This window comes from Bombina bombina, chromosome 11 (assembly GCF_027579735.1).
Source record: "Bombina bombina isolate aBomBom1 chromosome 11, aBomBom1.pri, whole genome shotgun sequence".
In the NCBI taxonomy this organism is placed as follows: domain Eukaryota; kingdom Metazoa; phylum Chordata; class Amphibia; order Anura; family Bombinatoridae; genus Bombina; species Bombina bombina.
The window spans coordinates 155,220,423-155,232,263 of NC_069509.1; positions in this window are offsets into that span (position 1 = coordinate 155,220,423).

Here is an 11,841-nt window from a genome sequence, read left to right on the forward strand (position 1 = left end):
AAGCCTACAGACCGGCATGGGAGTCTGAAAGCAGCGAAAGCTCATGTTCGATGCTGCCTGATATCGCATTGATTTCTATGCTAGAATAAAAGTAACGTTTACACTCTCTACGTATTCACAAGAGCTGCTGGGGCAACACCGCCCCCTGCAGACTCGTGGCCAATGGGCCGCCAGCAGGGAGGTGTCAATCAACCTGATCGTACTCGATCGGGTTGAATTGTGGCGATTCCTGTCCGCCTCATCTGAGCAGGCGGACAGGGTTATGGAGCAGCGGTCTTTAGACCGCTGCTCCATAACTTGTGTTTCTGGCGAGTCTGAAGACTCACCAGAAACACAGGCCCTCAAGCTCCGTTCGGAGCTTGATAAATGGGCCTCATGGTCTAATAAAAATACATTCACAGTACAGTTACACTCATATTAACACTGTCTAATAAATATACATTACACAGTACACTTACACACATAATAACACTGTCTAATAAACATACATTACACAGTACAGTTACACTCATAATAACACTATCTAATAAATATACATTACACAGTACAGTTACACTCATATTAACACTGTCTAATAAAAATACATTACACAGTACAGTTACACTCATATTAACACTGTCTAATAAAAATACATTACACAGTACAGTTACACTCATATTAACAATATCTAATAAAAATACATTACATAGTACAGTTACACTCATATTAACACTGTCTAATAAAAATACATTACACAGTACAGTTACACTCATATTAACAATATTTAATAAAAATACATTACACAGTACAGTTACACTCATATTAACACTGTCTAATAAATATACATTACACAGTATAGTTACACTCATATTAACACTGTCTAATAAAAATACATTACACAGTACAGTTACACTCATATTAACACTATCTAATAAAAATACATTACACAGTACAGTTACACTCATATTAACACTGTCTAATAAATATACATTACACAGTACAGTTACACTCATATTAACAATATCTAATAAAAATACATTACACAGTACAGTTACACTCATATTAACACTGTCTAATAAATATACATTACACAGTATAGTTACACTCATATTAACACTGTCTAATAAATATACATTACACAGTATAGTTACACTCATATTAACACTGTCTAATAAATATACATTACACAGTATAGTTACACTCATATTAACACTGTCTAATAAATATACATTACACAGTATAGTTACACTCATATTAACACTGTCTAATAAAAATACATTACACAGTACAGTTACACTCATATTAACAATATCTAATAAAAATACATTACACAGTACAGTTACACTCATATTAACACTGTCTAATAAATATACATTACACAGTACAGTTACAGTCATAATAACACTAGCTAATAAAAATACATTACACAGTACAGTTACACTTATAATAAAACCATCTAATAAAAATACATTAAACAGTACAGTTACACTTATAATTACACTATCTAATAAAAATACATTACACAGTACAGTTACACTCATAATAACACTATCTAATAAATATACATTAAACAGTACAATTACACACATAACACCATCTAATAAATATACATTACACAGTACAGTTACACTCATAATAACACCATCTAATAACAATACATTACACAGCACAGTTACACACATAATAACCCTATCTAATAAATATACATTACACAGTACAGTTACACACATAATAACACCATCTAATAACAATACATTACACGTTACAGTTACACACATAATAACACTTTCTAATAAATATACATTATACAGTACAGTTACACTCATAATAACACGGTCTAATAAATATATATTACACAGTACAATTACACACATAATACCACCATCTAATAAATATACATTACACAGTACAATTACACTCATAATAACACCATCTAATAACAATACATTACATGGTACAGTTACACACATAATAACACTTTCTAATAAATATACATTACACAGTACTGTTACACACATAATAACACTGTCTAATAAAAATACATTACACGGTAGTTACCCTCATAATCACACTGTCTAATAAATATACATTACACAGTACAGTTACACACATAATAACACTGTCTAATAAATATGCATTACACAGTACAGTTACACTCATATTAACACTAGCTAATAAATATAAGTACACAGTACAATTACACTCATATTAACATTGTCTAATAAAAATACATTACACAATACAGTTACACTCATATTAACACTGTCTAATAAAAATACATTACACAATACAGTTACACTCATATTAACATTGTCTAATAAAAATACATTACACAGTACAGTTACACTCATATTAACACTATCTAATAAATATACATTACACAGTACAGTTACACTCATATTAACATTGTCTAATAAAAATAAATTACACAGTACAGTTACACTCATATTAACATTGTCTAATAAAAATACATTACACAGTACAGTTACACTCAAAAAAGCACTGTCTAATAAAAATACATTACACAGTACAGTTACCCATATATTAACACTATCTAATAAATATACATTAAAAAGTACAGTTACACACATAACACCATCTAATAAATATACATTACACAGTACAGTTACACACATAATAACACTAGCTAATAAAAATACATTACACAGTACAGTTACACTTATAATAAAACCATCTAATAAAAATACATTAAACAGTACAGTTACACTCATAATAACACTATCTAATAAATATACATTACACAGTACAGTTACACACATAATAACACCATCTAATAAATATATATTACACGGTACAGTTACCCTCATAATAACACTGTCTAATAAATATACATTACACAGTACAGTTACACACATAATAACACTATCTAATAAAAACACATTACACAGTACAGTTACACTCATAATAACAATATCTAATAAATATACATTACACAGTACAGTTATACACATAATAACATCATCTAATAAATATACATTACACAGTACAGTTACACTCATAATAACACCATCTAATAACAATACATTACACCGTACAGTTAAACACGTAATAATACTTTCTAATAAATATACATTACACAGTACAGTTACACACATAATAACACGGTCTAATAAATATATATCACACAGTACAGTTACACACATAATAACACCATCTAATAAATATACATTACACAGTACAGTTACACACATAATAACACTATCTAATAAAAACACATTACACAGTACAGTTACACTCATAATAACAATATCTAATAAATATACATTACACAGTACAGTTATACACATAATAACATCATCTAATAAATATACATTACACAGTACAGTTACACTCATAATAACACCATCTAATAACAATACATTACACCGTACAGTTAAACACGTAATAATACTTTCTAATAAATATACATTACACAGTACAGTTACACACATAATAACACGGTCTAATAAATATATATCACACAGTACAGTTACACACATAATAACACCATCTAATAAATATACATTACACAGTACAGTTACACTCATAATAACACCATCTAATAACAATACATTACACGGTACAGTTACACACGTAATAATACTTTCTAATAAATATACATTACACAGTACAGTTACACACATAATAACACTGTCTAATAAAAATACATTACACAGTACAGTTACCCTCATAATAACACTTTCTAATAAATATAGATTACACAGTACAGTTACACACATAATAACACTGTCTAATAAATATACATTACACAGTACAGTTACACACATAATAACACTGTCTAATAAATATACATTACACAGTACAGTTACACTCATGTTAACAATAGCTAATAAATATAAATACACAGTACAGTTACACTCATATTAACATTGTCTAATAAAAATACATTACGCAGTACAGTTACACTCATATTAACATTGTCTAATAAAAATACATTACACAGTACAGTTACACTCATATTAACAATATCTAATAAATATACATTACACAGTACAGTTTCACTCATATTAACATTGTCTAATAAAAATAAATGACACAGTACAGTTACACTCATATTAACATTGTCTAATAAAAATACATTACACAGTACAGTTACATTCAAAATAACACTGTCTAATAAAATACATTACACAGTACAGTTACACTCACAATAACACGGTCTAATAAAAATACATTACACAGTACAGTTACACTTAAAATAACACTGTCTAATAAAAATACATTACACAATACAGTTACACTCATATTAACATTGTCTAATAAAAATACATTACACAGTACAGTTACACTCATATTAACATTGTCTAATAAAAATGCATTAAACAGTACAGTTACACTCATAATAACACTTTCTAATAAAAATACATTACACAGTACAGTTATACTCATAATAACACTGTCTAATGAATATACATTACACAGTACAGTTACACTCATAATAACACCATCTAATAAAAATACATTAGACAGTACAGTTACATTATAATAACACTGTCTAATAAAAATACATTAGACAGTACAGTTACACTAATAATAACACTATCTAACAATACATTACATAATACAGTTACACGCATAATAATATTATCTAATAAATATAAATTACACAGTACAGTTACACTCATATTAACACAATATAATAAATATACATTACACAGTACAGTTACACACATAATAACACCATCTAATACATATACATTACACAGTACACTTACACACATAATAACACTATCTATTAAAAATACATAACACAGTACAGTTACACTTATAATAACACCATCTAATATCAATACATTACACAGTACAGTTACACACATAATAACACCATCTAATAAATATACATTACACAGTACAGTTACACTCATAATAACACTGTCTAATAAATATACATTACACAGTACAGTTACACTCATATTAACATTGTCTAATACATTACACAGTACAGCACATATGAAGTGTGAGGAAGGGGCTAATATCTGCTAGCGATCACATGTGGGATTAAATTCCAGTCCTCTAAAAGGAGGCAAAACACCCAACACGCCAGATCAAATCAAGGGCAGGTCTCGTCGACTATCACCAACATGAAAGAAATTAATTTATCAGGTAAACATACTTTTTGTTTTCTTTTATAAGATGATGAGAGTCCACGAGCCATCACATGTGGGATCCTATAGAAACATTGGTAAGCAGTAAACTCCATGAAACCACCATGAAATACTTCAGGAAAAAAGACAGATATGTTACTGAACAGGCACAGCGGCCCTTAAAATTTGAAAAGCTGCCTCTGCATACACTTTAAAGTGGTAAAATTTTGTAAAATTATTTAAGGAAGACCAAGTAGCCGCTTTACAATTGTGGTCAATGGAAGCCTCATTCCTGAAGGCCCAAGAACTAGCAACAACTCTAGTGGAATGAGCAGTAATGTGCTTGGTGGGAGCCTTCCCGCAACCAAATATTCGCCTAGATTACGAGTTTTGCGTTAGCCTTAAAAAGCAGCGTTGGGTCGGATTGAAGTTCAATACGATTGGCTGATTGGATCAGCCAATAGAATACAAGGTCCATTCTTTTGGCTGATCCAATCAGCCAATCGTATTGAACTTCAATCTGATTGGCTGATTACATCTACCTTAATTCCGATTGGTCAATAGAATCCTATCAGCCAATCGGAATTCGAGGGACGCAATCTTGGATGATGTCATTTAAAGGAACCGTCATTCGTCGTTAGTCCGTCGTGCTGGAAGGAGGCTCTGCGCCAGAGGTCTTCAAGATGGAGCGGCTCATCGCCGGAAGGATGAAGATAGAAGATGCCACTTAGATGAAGACTTCTGCTGGATGGAGGACCTCTTCTGCCCCGATCGGATGAAGACTTCTGCTGGATGGAGGACCTCTTCTGCCCCGATCGGATGAAGACTTCTGCCGCTCCGGATGTCCTATTCTGGCCCATCGGTGCCCGGCTGGGTGAACACGGCTCAAGGTAGGGTGATCTTCAATGGGGTAGTGTTAGGTTTTTTTAAGGGGGGATCGGGTGGGTTTTAGAGTAGGGGTGTGTGAGTGGTGGCTTGTAATGTTGGGGGGGGTATTGTATTTCTTTTATTTTACAGGTAAAAGAGCTGATTACTTTGGGGCAATGCCCCGCAAAAAGCCCTTTTAAGGGCTGGTAATAGAGCTGATTACTTTTGTAATTTAGTATTGGGTAGGGAATTTTATTTTTTGGGGGGCTTTTTTATTTTATTAGGGGGCTTAGATTAGGTGTAATTAGATTAAAATTCTTGTAATATTTTATTATTTTTTGTAATTTAGTGTTTGTTTGTTTTTGTAATATAGTTTAGTTTATTTCATTGTATTTTATTTTAGAAAATTGTATTTAATTTATTTAATTAATTTATTGATAGTGTAGTGTTAGGTGTATTTGTAACTTAGGTTAGGATTTATTTTACAGGTAATTTTGTAATTATTTTAACTAAGTAGCTATTAAATAGTTATTAACTATTTAATAGCTATTGTACCTAGTTAAAAGAAATACAAAGTTGCCTGTAAAATAAAAATATATCATAAAATAGCTACAATGTATCTATTAGTTATTTTGTATCTATCTTTTGGTTTATTTTATAGGTAAGTATTTAGTTTTAAATACGAATAATTTATTTAATTATAGCAAATGTATTTAGTTTTATTTAAATTATATTTAACTTAGGGGGGTAGGGTTAGACTTAGGTTTAGGGGTTAATAATTTTATTATAGTAGCAGCGACGTTGGGGGCGGAAAATTAGGGGTTAATAATTGAAGGTAGGTTGCGGCGATGTTAGGGAGGGCAGGTTAGGGGTTAATAAAATTTATTATAGTGTTGGCAATGCGGGAGTGCGGCGGTTTAGGGGTTAATACATTTAATATAGTGGTGGCGATGTCCGGTCGGCAGATTAGGGGTTAATAAGTGTAGGTTGGTGGCGGCGACATTGGGGGGGGCAGATTAGGGGTTAATCAATTTAATATAGGTGTTGGCGATGTTGGGGGCAGCAGATTAGGGGTTCATAGGTATAATGTAGGTGGCGGCGGTGTCCGGAGAGGCAGATTAGAGGTTAATAGTATAATGCAGGTGTCAGCGATAGCGGGGGCGGCAGATTAGGGGTTAATAAGTGTAAGGTTAGGGGTGTTTAGAGTCGGGGTTCATGTTAGGGTGTTGACTTAGAAAATGTTTCCCCATAGGAAACAATGGGGCTGCGTTAGGAGCTGAACGCTGCTTTTTTGCAGGTGTTAGGTTTTTTTTCAGCCAGCTCAGCCCCATTGTATCCTATGGGGAAATCGTGCACGAGCACGTTTTTCCAGCTTACCGCTACCGTAAGCAACGCTGGTATTGAGGGTTGAAGTGGAGCTAAATTTGCTCCACGATCACTTTTCTGAGGCTAACGCAGCCATTCACAAAACTTGTAATACCAGCGTTGGCTTAAGGGAGCACTGGAAAAAAAGGCACGTTAGCCCCGCAGGTCTTTACCGACAAAACTCGTAATCTAGGCGATATTTTTTTCATTAATGCCTTAAGCTAAGTGGTTAATGTAATTGGTAAAACTGTCTGACCCTTGTGAGGAAAAATAAATAAACAAGGATAAAGAATTTCTGAAATACTTTGTTGCCTCAATGTAAAATGTAAATGCTCTTGCAACATCTAAGTTGTGTGTAAGTTAGTTCTTGGGAACTGGGAATAAAGATGGAACCACAATTAATATTATCTGAAGAGACTACCTTAGGAAGAAAGGCATAGCTGGTTCTTAGAACAACCTTATCCTGATGAAAAATCAGCTAAGGAGGGTCACAGGAAAATCATGAAAGCTCAGTCTCCTGGATAAATAAATGGCCAAGAAGAATAGACCCTTCCAAGATAGCAGTTGCATATATGGCAGATTCAAATAGAGGACCCTGAAGAACCCTTAAAAGCAGGTATCCCTTAGAAGCACCCCAGGATAGAAAGGCCTTGTGATGTATGGGCCGGGTAACAGGCTTTTTTTACCAGTCAGAGTATTGAAATCCTGATCAGATTAAACCCTTAAGCCATATGGACATAGGTACTATGTCACACAGTACTTTACCCAGCGCACTGTGTTGATGTAGTACCTACGTCCAACATTCTGGCTAATGCTGCAGTCCCCGCTGCCAGCTGTGAAAGTAGAGACTGCAGAAGTAAAGAAGAACTGATCATTCTTACATTGTCATATGAAGGCAGATTGCTTATACAGACAGTGACACTCTGTGTCACTATGCGTATTGGCTTGCGGTGATGCCGTGAGAAGATAGGAAGCAAGTGGGTGAGGAGGTAGATGGGAGGAAGGGGAGGATTCCCTATGCTACAGAAAAAAAGATTTCAGGAGGGATCGCTACGCTAAAGAAATGGGTTATGACAGGCGGGAGGGGAGTTACTATGAATGATCTCATGGAGGGGGGTTCCCTACACTACAGAAAACAGTTTTATTAATAAATCATTTCCAAAAAATAATACAATTACTATAAAATGGGTACTGACAGACAGCTGCCAATACCAAATATGTCTGTTACTAGTGAGAAGGGGATGGTTAGAGAGCCGCTTGGTAGGGATCAGGGAGGTGGGAGGATTGAGGAGGGATCCATAAAATGCAAAAAAAAAGGGATTAGTTTACTGAGAGGTGCCAGGTGGGAGGGTAATACCACATACCTCCTAACATTTCAAAATTCAAAAGAGGGACAGCACCCCCCGCACGGCAGAAATGTGAAATGTGGTTGGCAGGAGCAGGGATGGGGCTTAAAAAATCATAAGACCAAAGTAATATAAATAAAATTCTAAATAAAGTCATATCTGTCTATAATACTCTTAGGCAGCAAATCAAACACGAGCTCAAACCACTGGTATAGCTATGTGAGCTCTGTATTTAATTAGCCTTTGCAGAGACAGTGCTACATATTTGACATTTAATAATAGGTTCTTTAAAACTGCTCTCTGCATTCCCCATTAATATTTTAGATTCAGAAGTCAGCAAAAATGCACAGTAACACAAGCTACACATATACATGTACACACACTCAAATACACAGAAACACAAACTACATAGCAAACACTTACACACACTACACAGCATACACTTATAAATGCAGATACACACACACTACATATCATACACTTATACAGGCAGATACGCACACACACTACATAGCATACACTTACATATTCAGACACACACTACATATCATATACTTATACAGGCAGATACACACCCACTACATAGCATACACTTATACATGCAGATACGCACACACACACTACATAGCATACACTTACACATACAGATACACACACACACTACATAGCATACACTTATACATGCAGATACACCCACTACATAGCATACACTTATACATGCAGATACGCACACACACACTACATAGCATACACTTACACATACAGATACACACACACTACATAGCATACACTTATACATGCAGATACACCCACTACATAGCATACACTTATACATGCAGATACGCACACACACACTACATAGCATACACTTACACATACAGATACACACACACTACATAGCATACACTTATACATGCAGATACACACACACTACATAGCATACACGTATACATGCAGATACACACACAGACACTACATAGCATACACTTACACATGCAGATACACACACACTACATAGCATACACTTACACATGCAGATACACACACACTACATAGCATACACTTATACATAAAGATACACACACACTACATAGCATACACGTATACATGCAGATACACACACAGACACTACATAGCATACACTTACACATGCAGATACACACATACTACATAGCATACACTTACACATGCAGATACACACACACTACATAGCATACACTTACACATGCAGATACACACACACTACATAGCATACACTTATACATGCAGATACACACACACTACACAGCATACACTTATACATACAGATACACACACACACTAAACAGCATACACTTATACATGCAGATACACACACATTACATAGCTTACACTTATACATGCAGATACACACACACACTACATAGCATACACTTATACATACAGATACACACCCACACACTACATTGCATACACTTATACAGGCAGATACACACACACTACACAGCATACACTTACATATGCAGATACACACACACTACACAGCATACACTTATGCATGCAGATACACACACATTACATAGCTTACACTTATACATGCAGATACACACACACTACATAGCTTACACTTATACATGCAGATATACACACACACTACATAGTATACACTTATACAGGCAGATACACACACACACACACACACTACATAGCAGATACACACACACATTAGATAGCTTACACTTAAACATGCAGATACACACACACATTACATAGCTTACACTTATAGATGCAGATAAACACACACACACTACATAGCTTACACTTATACAGTACATGCAGATACACACACACACACTACATAGCATACACTTATACAGGCAGATACACACACACGCTACATAGCTTACAGTTATACATGCAGATACACACACACATATTACATAGCTTACACTTATAGATGCAGATAAACACACACACACACTACATAGCTTACACTTACACAGTACATGCAGATACACACACACTACATAGCATACACGTATACATGCAGATACACACACAGACACTACATAGCATACACTTACACATGCAGATTCACACACACACTACATAGCATACACTTATACATGCAGATACACAGACTACATAGCATACCCTTATACAGGCAGATACACACACACTACATAGCATACACTTTTACATACAGATACACACACAAACACTACATATTATACACTTATACATGCAGATACACACACACACACACACTACGTAGCTTACAATTATACATGCAGATACACACACACTACACAGCATACACTTATACATACAAATAAAAAAAATGCGGGACTGATTCGAATCAGCCAATATAAAAGAGAGCTGCTTAAATCCTATTGGCTGAGTTGAACAGTGTAGCAGTACTCCGCTAGGAGGTCTCCCTTCCTCTGTCCAAACCCAGGGGTAGCCACCAGATAGTGGGACCAGAGATATAGTTGCTGAGACCGGGATCAAGCCAGCGGCTGTATCTCCCCCAGCTGGGCTGGTCTCAGTAGGCTACCAGGCAGGTAGTATCCCCTCTGCCTGTCTGCTTCTAGGCAGGAATAGATCCCTCTGCCTCATTGCACACTTCCAGCAGGTAGCATCCCCTCTGGTTTCTTCTAGGCAGGAATAGATCCCTCTGCCTTGCTGCTCCTGTCAGGCAGGCAGCATTCCCTCTGCCACACTCCTTTCTTTAGGTAGGTATTTATTCCTTTCCCTGCACTGTCTTTAAAAAGACAATTGGGGCTCACAAGGCCAGCTCTTTGCATACAGGCATACAGACCCACACACTCTGTAGCAGTTCTCTCTTGCAGTTGCAGGGGCAGGGAGAGAGGGGGAGAGAGAGAGGGGGAGAGAGAGAGAGAGAGAGGGGGGTAGAGAGAGAGAGAGAGAGAGGGGGGGGGAGAGAGAGGGGGAGAGAGGGGGAGAGAGAGAGAGAGAGAGGGGGGGAGAGAGAGAGAGAGAGAGAGGGGGAGAGAGAGAGGGGGAAAGAGAGGGGGAGAGAGAGACAGAGAGAGGGGGAGAGAGAGAGAGAGGGGGAGGGAGAGAGAGAGAGAGAGAGCAGCTCTAAATCCTATTGGCTGATTTAATTTTTTCAGCCAATAGGAATGCAATGGTACCCCCAGTATAAAAGGGGTACCTTGCATCTGAATCCTCAGTGT